The following is a 12,253-nucleotide window of genomic DNA, read 5'->3' on the forward strand; positions in this document are numbered from 1 at the left end:
CGTTCGTTCTACACGACGTGATGTCACTATTTACAAGAGTGTATCCACACTCTCGCTTCATATTGTAACACGAACGAGCACGAACGAATACTGTGGCTCAACGACAAATATTTTTAAATTATATTATACGAGTATTTATAACAGAAAATCGAAAGTTTTGACGGTGGTAGTTCGTACTTTGTGGTTCGACTCAGGCGGCATCACCGGCAACCATATTTCCGTAATAACAGCAGTGTTAAGCACTGCTGTGTTTTGGTTTGAAAGGGTGGTAAGGGAGACATACTCAGGGTTGATAACAGATATACATGGGCGACAGTAACCTTACCATCATGTGGACTGTACGCTAGTCTGCTATTCTTACAAAAGAGATGCGTTGTTTTTTTCATGAGGATTGAGATAAAGATCTCCTGCACGCATTTATTATATGGCTTGTAGGGCTGCTATGATAACAAATACTTAAAATGAAAATAAAAGTAAATTAGGTGGTAGGTACGAAACGCTCTTGTCCCTGTATTTCCGGGACCAGAATAGGGCTACGGTATCCCCTGCCTGTCGTAGGAGGCGACTAGAAGGGGGCTTCCGGGGTTGCGGGCGGCAAGAGTGGGAGCTCGAACCGCCCGGCATGGACGGCGACCCCGGGATGGACGGCGGTATGTTTGGTCGCATACTGTCGTGAACACCAGATGGTGTGGTGCGTTTCAAGCTCACCTGGGCGGAGCCCAACGCATCGCGCTAATAGGACTCCGGTTGCGTTCCGTTGGAGATCCCGGAGTCCTCTACGCAGCGCCGAGGACGGCCACCGGGGGGGTTTTAGTGCGATAAGAATCCCACATAACTCCGTGCCGCTCCCAAGGCATAGGGTACCTTTTGAAGGTTTCCCCGTCGTCAACAAAAAAAAAATGTACGGAACGCTCTGTGTGCGAGTTCGACTCCCCCTTGGCGTTTTTTTGTTTTTATAATAAGTAGTACATTACGGAACTTTCCTTATAAAATAAGGACGCGGTTAAAATAAATTTATTTGGCAAGAGTATGAGCATACCTTTAACTTACTATTGACCCTTGGTCAGTATTCACGTGTTGACATTTCAAATCCTTTACCGAAAGGTTTTACATATTATACATATTTTTCTGTAACGGACAAATATACACACAATATTATACCTTTATTAAGAAGGCGATAGAAACTGTGATTCGACTCCAGCGGCACCGCCACACTTATTTCTGTTATAATAGCAGTGTTAAGCGCTGCTGTGTTCTGGTTTGATGTGTGGTAAGACAAACTGCTTATCCGAAGCGTACCAACTTAGTTCTTAGGCAGGCGTTCAGTGCATATGATGGTAAGTGGCCACCGGTCTGACGCGCAAAGGGTCCCGGGTTCGATCCCCGGCCAGACAGATGTCTAAATGACGAATTTAGATTTCTGTTTCTGGGTCTGGGTGTTTGTGTATTTGTCTATGTGTGTGTCCATGGCACCCACGACACAGGGAATCCTAGTGTGGGGCTGTGAGTGTAGAAACTTGTAATGGTACTAAGTGGCTATTACCGCCCATAGGCATCTGTAAGCAAACCTAAATAAGATGAGATTCTTACCTGCGGCCGATTCCGCCGCTACCCCTGAGGACTAAGTTGAGACGCCTCGGAAAAGTATGTCTCCCTTACCACACCCTTCAAACCGGAACACAGCAGGGCTTAACACTGCTGTTATTAGGTAGAAATAGGTGTGGCGGTGGTGCCGCCGGAGTCGAACCACAAAAGTTTCTGTGGACTGAATGCTTGTTTGCTATTTTAAATTTAAAAAAAGAAACTAATACACAAGGCGTTCATACTTAGTCCTATTTTAGTTAGTATTGCACTAACTTAGTATTACAATAAAAAAGTAGTAAGTAACTACCTATTATGAGTAGCGAAAACATTACAAATATTTTAGTAGGACCCAAAGCTTTTTGAATCGTTTACAGATGTCATAGATCTTAAGATCATTTAAAAGTGGTAAAACCAGTGGTTTAACCGGAAAAGTACCACCTACAATGTGAACCAGTTCTTGTAATGGGTGTCGATTACTGATTTATGTAAATCAGTTTTTTTATAATATATAGGAGTAGCAGACGAGCATGCAGTCCACATGATGCTGTTGCCGCTTTGGACATCTGTAATCAACCCAAAATAAGATTAGATTCCTACCTGAGGTCGGCTACCGATGCGCCACTATCCCACAAGTACTAAGCTGGAACCCCTCTGAAAAGTATGACGGATCTTAGTCCTCAGTGGCAACCAGTGGTCTTGAACCTATCGATTTGTCGGTATTTCTACCGATATTGGCCCTGTCCTACCGAAATACTTAATTGCATTAATTGTTCCGCACCTCTGATTTTCAAATTTATGTGCGTATTAGAAATTAATTATCACTTGCTTAAACGGTGAAGGAAAACATCGTGAGGAAACCTACATACCTGAGAGACTTATAAAAAAAAATCTCAAAGGAATGTGAAGTTTATCAATTCGCACTTGTCTAGCGCGGTGGACTATGGCCTAATCCTTCTCATTCTGAGAGGAGACCCGTGCCCAGCAGTGGGACAATAATGGGTTGATGATGATGATGATGATGATTAATTGTTCCACGATTTCACAGAATGGAAATTATCCTGATTTATTTATTGATTTTTGATACAGAGTACGTGTTAAAAAATGGAAACAATACATTACCTGAGACAGACAACTATCAGCGAAAACAAAGTGTTGCCAAAATGGAATACTTATGTATTTTTGTCACATACCGATTTTGGATATGAATATACCTATTTTTGTAGGCTTTACTATGTATATGTCTATGTTACTACGTTTTTTTTATATAATATAAGAGTAGCAGACGAGCATGTCCACCTGATGGTAAGGGGCTACTGCCGCCCATGGACATCTGTAATCAACCCCAGATAGGATTAGATATTCCTACCTGAGGTCGGCCACAGATGCGCCGCTACCCCTGAGGACTAAGCTGGAACGCCTCGGAAAAGTCTGTCTCCCTTACCACACCCTTCAAACCGGAACACAGCAGCGCTTAACACTGCTGTTATTAGGTAGAAATAGGTGTGACGGTGGTGCCGCCGGAGTCGAACCACAAAGGGTTCTACCACCTTCAAACCTTGTATTACAGTATAAGGATCTATAACATTTGTACCGTGACTATGTTGCTCGCCTGACTGTTTTCTATAGAATACATTTTAGTGAGTGTGCATTTGAACTTCACAATTTAATTCCTGCTGCCCCTTTCCATCATCGGACATCTTGACGAACCGCGGGATACCATCGATATTTGGTTAATGTTCCTCTCGTACGGACTAAGCGTTTTACCAACTCATTCCTGCTGCGAACCACCAAAGAATGGAATCCTTCGTCGTTTCCCGATACATATGATCTAGGATTGTTCAAGTCAAGGGTGAATACGCTACTTCTAGGCGAGTGTTTTTTGTCTAAGGTAGCATCTTACTTAATATCAGGTAAAGTTGCACCCTGTCCATGTAGCACCGGGATCAGAATAGAGCTACGGTATCCCCTGCCTGTCGTAGGAGGCGACTAAAAGGGGGCTTCCGGGGTTGCAGGCGGCAGGAGTGGGAGCTCGAACCGTCCAGCAAGCGACCCCGGGAAGGACGGCGGTATGTGTGGTCGCATACCGTCGTAAACACCAAACGGTGTGGAGAGCACCTGGGCTCACCTGGGCGGAGCCTGGTAGGGCAACACGTTCAGAGCTCAAAAAAAAACTCGGGTTTGTGGTTCCGCAGCTAAAGTGTAAAAACCGGACTCTAATACGCCTCCGCTGTCTGTCCGACAGTAACAGGGCTAAATCTCTTGCACCGTTATTATCAATTGATATATACTTAAAATTTTCACAAAACGTGTGTTAGTATGGTCACACTATAACAATAAAAACTAAAATGAGAAAGTAAAGAGAAAAGATACCAGATTTTGTACGGGTACTTTTTTATAATATTAGAGTAGCAGACGAGCATGCAGTCCATCTGAGGATAAGTGGCTACTGCCAACCATTGACATCTGTAACTACCCCAGATATGATTCGATTCCAATCTAAGGTCAATCATACATTCGCTACTCCTGAAGACTAAGCTGAAATGCTCAAACCAAACCACAGCAGCGCTTAACACTGCTGTTATTACACAGAAATAGGTAGACACTCGTGGGTCTTATAAAATAAAATAAATAAAATGTTCTGCTCTTTATTTTAATGTATGGAAAATACGTAAAAAAATACCAAAACAGTCATTTTTGTAAAAACGTTAAAACTAAAGGGTACAGATGTCCATTGTCCTACAACTGTGTTTTTCCATCAGGTAAATCCCACTTGTTTATACTTCTATAAATAAATGTCACTTAAACGCGTCGATCAAGTAATTTATCTAGATATTTCGATGCTGAATGAATTGAGATATAGAACGGTTGACATTTGAAATAACTACCGTTTTAATGATATTACATCCTGTAATAAAGTCGGACTTTAACGGCAAAATTTGAAATGAGTCTTCAAAAAGTCATTATCCACAAACTATACTCACAGCCCCACACTAGGATTCCCTGTATCGTGGGTGCTATGGACACACATAGACAAATACACAAACACCCAGACCCAGAAACAGAAATATAAATTCATCATTTAGAAATCTGTCTGGCCGGGGATCGAACCCGGGACCCTCTGCGCGTCAGATCGTCATGGTGACCGCTCCGCCACGCGGGTCGTATTACTATTTTAAGGGTTCCGCAGGTAAAGTGTAAAAACGGAATCCTATTACTAAGCCTCCGCTGTCTGTCCGTCTGTCACAGGGCTCTCTCCTGAACCGTAATATATAGACACTTGAATTTTTATAGAGTATGTATAACGGTGGCCGCTATAACAACAAAAACTAAAAACGAAAAATAAAAAAGTAAAGCTGAAATATATTGATTTTGTACGGGGACTTGTTTATATTATTGGAGTAGCAGACGAGCATGTAGTCCACCTAATGGCTACTGCCGCTCAAGGACATCTTTAGCAACCCCAGATATGATTCACTACCCCTGAGGACTAAGCTGGAACGCCTCGGATAAGTATGTCTCCCTTACCACACCCTTCAAACCAGAACACAGCAGCGCTTAATACTGCTGTTATTAGGCAGAAATAGATTTTTTGTATAATTGGTTAACCTAACGATTAAGCAGACGGGTTACCTGATGGAACATTTGCAACACCAGAGGAGTCGCCAATGCATCGCCGGCTTTGAAGGAGAGCTCTTTTTGCATCTTTTTTGAAGAGTCCCATGTCATAGCGCTCCGGGAATACCTCAGGTAGGTAGACACTCTTATAAAACTACTTTGAATAAAATATTTTTGCTGTTTACTCACCGAAATGATTGTTCCATTTACAATGCTGTACAATAACAATATTTCACAACAGAAAATGTATATTTCTTTTGAGAATAAATGTCTTTAACCAGAACAATATTTTTCGAGATTTTTGATGTGAAACATCTATAGCCGCACGTAAAACCGATTTCTGGCGTGGCGACGCATGCCGCATGCCACGCTATACGATGGTATATATATATACAGTCTATATGCAGTAGTGTGTACGGTGTGGCGACGCGTCGCCATGCGCAATCGAATTCAATAAATAGTCATCGTTATCTGGAAAATAATCGTAATATTTTATTTTATCATTATGACATATTTAGTTCCTATCACAATATGTTCATTTCTGCATATTACTTTTACAAAATAATGTCGATGTTTCACATCTGCCAGGCGTCCCGTGACGGCTCACATTTTCTTCCAAACTCTTAGGTTTATACGTTTCCTTACGATGTTTTCCTTTTAAAACTTAACCAAGTTATAAAAATACAGAAATATTACAGTACTTAGGTATCATTTCTGAGAATTGGTACGTTTACCAAAGAAAAATAAAACTTTACTACTAAAACTAGTTATATAATGCGTCGGGATGCAGCAGCCAGGATACAGAAAGACCGAATTACTTATATAAACGTATTTAATCAAAACAGAATATTACATGTTTTGGATTAAATCTAACCTAAATTAAAACTAACTATCCTAAGTGACTTGCTGGGGCAATGTTAGCACCCAGAGTGAATTCCCACGTTCGGGACTATACAGTGGAAACGGAGCGGTGGTGGAGTCAGCGTTCCCACGGCACGGCGGCGATGCAGGATCAGATGTCTTCTTGATAATTTTGTTTAAGGCGAATTTCTAACTATGGTAATATAACAAACTTAAAAAAATTATTTACGTAGTACAAATAAACAAACAAGTAGGTACATATTTTTATTAAATCGGAAACCATTACCTGTTATTCTTTATAATAAAATGGCCTCCAATAATTCGACAGTAGGAAATCAAAATTGATCTTTTTTAGAATTAAAGGTTATCTTGTCTTACGCACATTCGTGGTCATACGTACTTACACAATACAAAAATGGCCAAGTGCAATCCGAACTTGCAGGCGGAGGGTTCCGTACCAGGAAATTTTCAGACTTATTTTGTTTTTTATTTTTAGTATTAATTATCATAGTAGCCATTTAGGTATTATATCAATGGTCATAAGTAAATGTGTACGATCCAGCTTGAAATCCAGACAACATTGTAGGTTTGCGGCACAGCCACGCGTTCCTATCGGGATACCCTTTGTGGTAGAACCCTTTGTGGTTCGACTCCGGCGGCTCCACCGACACACCTATTTCTACCTAATAACAGCAGTGTTAGGCGCTGCTGTGTTCCGGCTTGAAGGGTGTGGTAAGGGAGACAGACTTTTCCGAGGCGTTCCAGCTTAGTCCTCAGGGGTAGCGGCGCATCTGTGGCCGACCTCAGGTAGGAATATCTAATCCTGTCTGGGGTTGATTACAGATGTCCATGGGCGGCAGTAGCCACTTACCATCAGGTGGACTGCATGCTCGTCTGCTACTCCTATATTATATAAAAAAAAACAGTGGACTGTATGGTGTATGATTTTAAGAGGTATGACCCAATCCTCGTCCCAGCAGATGAATAGATAAAACCACCAACGTTGCTTCCAAGTCGACCTGCGGGCTCGAATCGTGTCAGGGGTGATACGCACGGCGCTGTCACGGGGCTCAAGGAAGTAAACACGGACTGATCTTCCTGAGGAGTAGTCTCTGCATTTTGCAATGCACACGCGGTAGCACGGCTAGTCCACGTGGAAAACAGGAGCGAGAGGGAACGTACAGAAAGTTTGTATGTTTTCGCGGACGACAAGACGCTTTCTACGTTTTCTTCACTTACAGCCCCACACCAGGATTCCCTGTGTCGTGGGTGCCATGGACACATACATAGACAAATACACAAACATCCAGACCCAGAAACAGAAATCTAAATTCATCATTTAGATTTCAGTCTGGCCGGGGATCGAACCCGGGACCCTTTGCGCGTCAGGCCGGTATGGTGACCGCTCCGCCACGCGGGTCGACGACGACTGGTCGCTCGAAGCGACATTGACAAGACAACTCCGGTGAAATATTTACATCTACCCACCTAAAGTTGACAAGATTGAACAAATGCATTGTGATAACTTGAACTGTTTGCCTTAACTTGTAAATAAAAAAGCAAGTCTCGCAACTTAGTTCTTCTGTAAAAATTCTGAGATCCATGTAATACCAAGTCGGTTAATTTATTCAGTCCCTACGTAAGGGACCGTCTGTCTTAAATTATTACGTAATTAGCTAACCTAACGATATCTTAATAATTACCATATCGATATTATATATCTTTTATGTTTTAAATAAATAGATTAACTCAGTAAAAAGCAGTGATGGTCTAGTCGTCAAGAAACTCGGCCTCTCGATCGAGGGGTCCGAAGTTCAAATCCCAGGCACGCACCTCTGCAAGTTATGTGCGTATTAGAAAATAATTATCACTTGCTAAACGGTGAAGGAAAACATCGTGAGGAAACCTGCATACCTGAGAGATTTATAAAAAAATCTCAAAGGTATGTGAAGTCTACCAATGCGCGCTTGTCCAGCGCGGTGGATAGTTGCCCAGCAGTGGGACAGTAATGGGTTGTTGATTGAGATTAACTCAAAACGCCGAAAAATCCCGTTCGGGCATTGCTTGCATCCCATTTTTTCAATATTTATATTTTTAGTATTTGTTGTTATACGGAACTCTATTACACATAGGTACATGTGGGCGCGCCGGTAGGTAGATCTACAATGGTATTTCGATTCAACTAATTTAACCAATATTTATAAAAATTATAGTTAAAATAATTAAACGAATAAGCGTTAATGCCACCACAGTAACAATAACACCCAAGCAAAATACCAAACAGTTCAGAGCACCACCGTGCCGTGCCCACTATTGGACAACTTCTGATCTGTTGACAGTTGCGCGCCCCTTTTTTATACCATGATACGGGTAGCCAATTGTTAATACGGAGCGGTAGTTCGAAATTAATATCATGTGATTTTAAAAACGGAATATTTATATATATGAAATGAAGCATTCTCCCACATACACTGTAAAAAATCAAGGGTCTATCTATTACGGTTCAAGTGATTGAGTCCTGTGACAGACGGACAGACAGCGGATGCTTAGTAGTTTCGTTCCGTTGTGTACGGAACCCTAATAAAAGTACAAGGAACAAATTCTGAGTACATTGAACCCTACAACTAGCGTGAAAACTTTACGTAAACAGTCAATTAAATTTGTAGAGCCTTTTATGGTTCGATTTTGGAGGCACTGCCGTTCACTGGCGGTCTAGGAGGAGGTACAAGGGCCTTTTTTTTTTTGTCGAGGCGTTAACCTTCAAAAGGTACCCGACGACGTAGGAGCGACGCCGGGTTATGTGGGATTTTTACCGCACTAAAACCCCCCCGGTGGCCGTCCTCAACGCTTGTTGGAGAACTCCGGGATCTCCAACGGAACACAACCGGAGCCCTCCAAGCGCGATGCCCAACGGGCTCTACCCTGGGGGAGCAGTTTTCGCTCCTCCCACACCATGTAGTGTTTACGAAGGTATGCGACCACACATACCGCCGTCCTTCCCGGGGTCGCTTGTCGGTTCGAGCTCCCACTCTTGCCGCCCGCAACCCCGGAAGCCCCCTTTTAGTCGCCTCTTACGATAAGCAGGGGATACCATAGCCCTATTCTAGTCTAGGGACAAAGGGCCTAGGGTACAGAAAACAAAGCTGGTAGAACCCTCTGAGGTTCGACTCCGACGGAACCACCGCCTCACCTATGTCTGTCTAATAAGTTCAAGGCATTCCAACTTAGTCCTCAATAGCAAGCGCATCTAGCCAACCGCAGGTAGGAATGCAATCTTATCCGGGGTTGATTACAGATGTCCATGGGCGGCTGTAGCCACTTACCATCAGGTGGACTGCATGCTTGTCTGCTACTCCTATATTATTAAAAAGAAGAAAAAAACGAGTTCCCTTGTAGACATTTGTAAAAGCTTGGAAATAAGATCTATTTCTTAGACTGGGGGCACCATTCAACTTGAAGGTGGTAGAACCCTTTGTGGTTCGACTCCGGCGGCACCACCGCCACACCTATTTCTACCTAACAACAGCAGTGTTAGGCGCTGCTGTGTTCCGTTTTGAAGGGTGTGGTAAGGGAGACTTACTCTTTTGAGGCGTTCCAGCTTTGTCCTCAAGGGTAGCGGCGCATCTGTGGCCGACCTCAGGTAGGAATATCTAATCCTATCTGGGGTTGATTACAGATGTCCATTGGCGGCAGTAGCCACTTACCATCAGGTGGACTGTATGCTCGTCTGCTACTCCTATATTATAATAAAAAAAAAACTTTACACTCTAGAGCCTCTGACGAGCTTAGTCCGCCCCTGCTGCCGTTTTCAAGTCCACGTCAATTGTTTAAATGGAAACAAATCATCATCAACAACCCATTACTGTCCCACTGCTGGGCACGGGTTTCCTCTCAGAATGAGGATTAGGCCATAGTCCACCGCGCTGGCCAAGTGCGTATTGGTAGACTTCACATACCTTTGAGATTTTTTTATAAATCTCTCAGGTACGCAGGTTTCCTCACGACGTTTTCCTTTACCGTTTAGCAAGTGATAATTAATTCCTAATACGCACATAACTTTGAAAAATCAGAGGTACGTGCCTGGGATTTGAACTTCGGACCCCTCGATCAAGAGGCCGAGTTTCTTAACCTCTAGGCTATCACTGCTATATATAAATAAAATAAAATAAATATATGATTTTAAGTATTTAGTCCCAGTTGCCTCATCAGGATCGTCATTAATGACTTTCCTTATACGATTGTAACGTGGGTTTAGTTTTTAAATTTTTTTATTTTTAATTTAATTTCCAAAAACGAACTATTTCAACAATTCTTGTCTGCTGCATATTTTAACTGTAAATGACCTTTGACTATCCAGGAATAATAAGGCAAAAACAATATGGTTTGAATAATGTATATGTATAGTAATGTAAGTAGGTACAGCTATGCTCAGGCTGACGAAGTTTCATTACAATTTTATTTTAATTTAAAGGTTCTTTACGTAGGTATAAGTAGCGATAATCGGACATTTTTGGAGTCCGAGGTTCTAATCCCAAAATTGATTTTTTGACGATACAAAAATTGTTTAAAGGTGGTAGAACCCTTTGTGTTATCCCTGTAGTTCCGGGACCAGAATAGGGCTACGGTATCCCCTGCATGTCGTAAGAGGCGACTAAAAGGGGGCTTCCGGGGTTGCGGGCGGCAAGAGTGGGAGCTCGAACCGCCCAGCCAGCGGCCCCGGGAAGGACGGCGGTATGTGTGGTCGCATACCGTCGTACGCACCAGATGGTGTGGCGAGCGTCCAGCTCACCTGGGCGGAGCCCGACGGGGCAACGCGCTAAGAGGGCTCCGGTTGCGTTCCTTTGGAGATCCTGGAGCCCTCTATGCAGCGCAGAGGACATACCGGGGGGGGTTTTAGTGCGGTAAAAATCCCACATAACCCGGCGTCGCTCCCACGTTGTCGGGTACCTTTTGAAGGTTTCCCCCTCGATAAAAAAAATACAAAAAAAGAACCCTTTGTGGTTCGGCTCCGGCGGCACTACCGCCACACCTATTTTTGTTATAACAGCAGTGTTAGGCGCTGCTGTGTTCCGTTTTGAAGGGTGTAGTAAGGAAGACAGACTTTTCCGAGGCGTTTCAGCTTCGTACTCAGGGGTAGCGAGTAGCGACGCATTTGTGGCCGACCTCAGGTATAAGTCTTATCCTTTTTTGTTTTTAATATTATATAGGAGTAGCAGACGAGAATGCAGTCCACGTGTTGGTAAGTGGCTACTGCCACCCATGGACATCTATAATCAACGCCAGATAGGATTAAATATTCCACCCTGAGGTCGGCTACAGATGCACCGCTACCCCTGACTAAGCTGGAACGCCTCGGACAAGTATGTCTCTCTTACCACCCTTCAAACCAGAACACAGCAGCGCTTAACACTGCTGTTATAACAGAAATGGGTGTGGCGGTGGTGCCGCCGGAGTCGAACCACAAAGGGTAGAACCCCTTCAAATCATAACATCTGTGGTTGATTACAACTGTCCTTTATCACGACATAAATAATATTAGATTGAGCTTCAGCTATACATTATCTCAGTTAACTTAATTAGAGCTAAAAATAAAACAATTATATATATTTTTCCACTTATTTTATTCAAATGGCCACTGCTGTAAAAAATATATAAACAAAAATGTATCTAGCATAACATCTCCAATGTACTTAACCTAAAGTTGCTCCTTTGCATGTTACGACGACGACATGGCTGCGACCACCTTACGACTAATTTACATCACGACTTATCACAAAAAATTCTTTCACATTCACAAGAAAGATAATTAAGTGATTAACTGATGGTGAGACGTAGGTAATTAACTGATTTCTTTTAAAATGCTGTTAAAAGGTAATAAGTGTGACGGTGGCCACCTACACCACCACAATCAAACTATCACTAAATACTATTTATTAAAATACAGAATAATTGCTCTCCTTACATTGATGTCTATAGAAGGCCGTCACCACTTACCATCAGATAACTATATATTAAATATCTTTCTTATAAAAGAAAACATAAAAATCAATATCCTCAGCAAAATGTAAAAAAAAAAAAACAGAAAACTTATAACTTGTATCAATACAAAATGTACTACAAAATAGCAGCTTTAGTATACTTATCCCGCTTACACTATAGAGTAAAAGCGAGACAGACAGATATACCAGCACTT

The sequence above is a fragment of the Epargyreus clarus genome, unplaced genomic scaffold, assembly GCF_041222505.1.
Source record: "Epargyreus clarus isolate Ecla_fem2 unplaced genomic scaffold, WU_Ecla_fem_2.2 ptg000036l, whole genome shotgun sequence".
In the NCBI taxonomy this organism is placed as follows: Eukaryota; Metazoa; Arthropoda; class Insecta; order Lepidoptera; family Hesperiidae; genus Epargyreus; species Epargyreus clarus.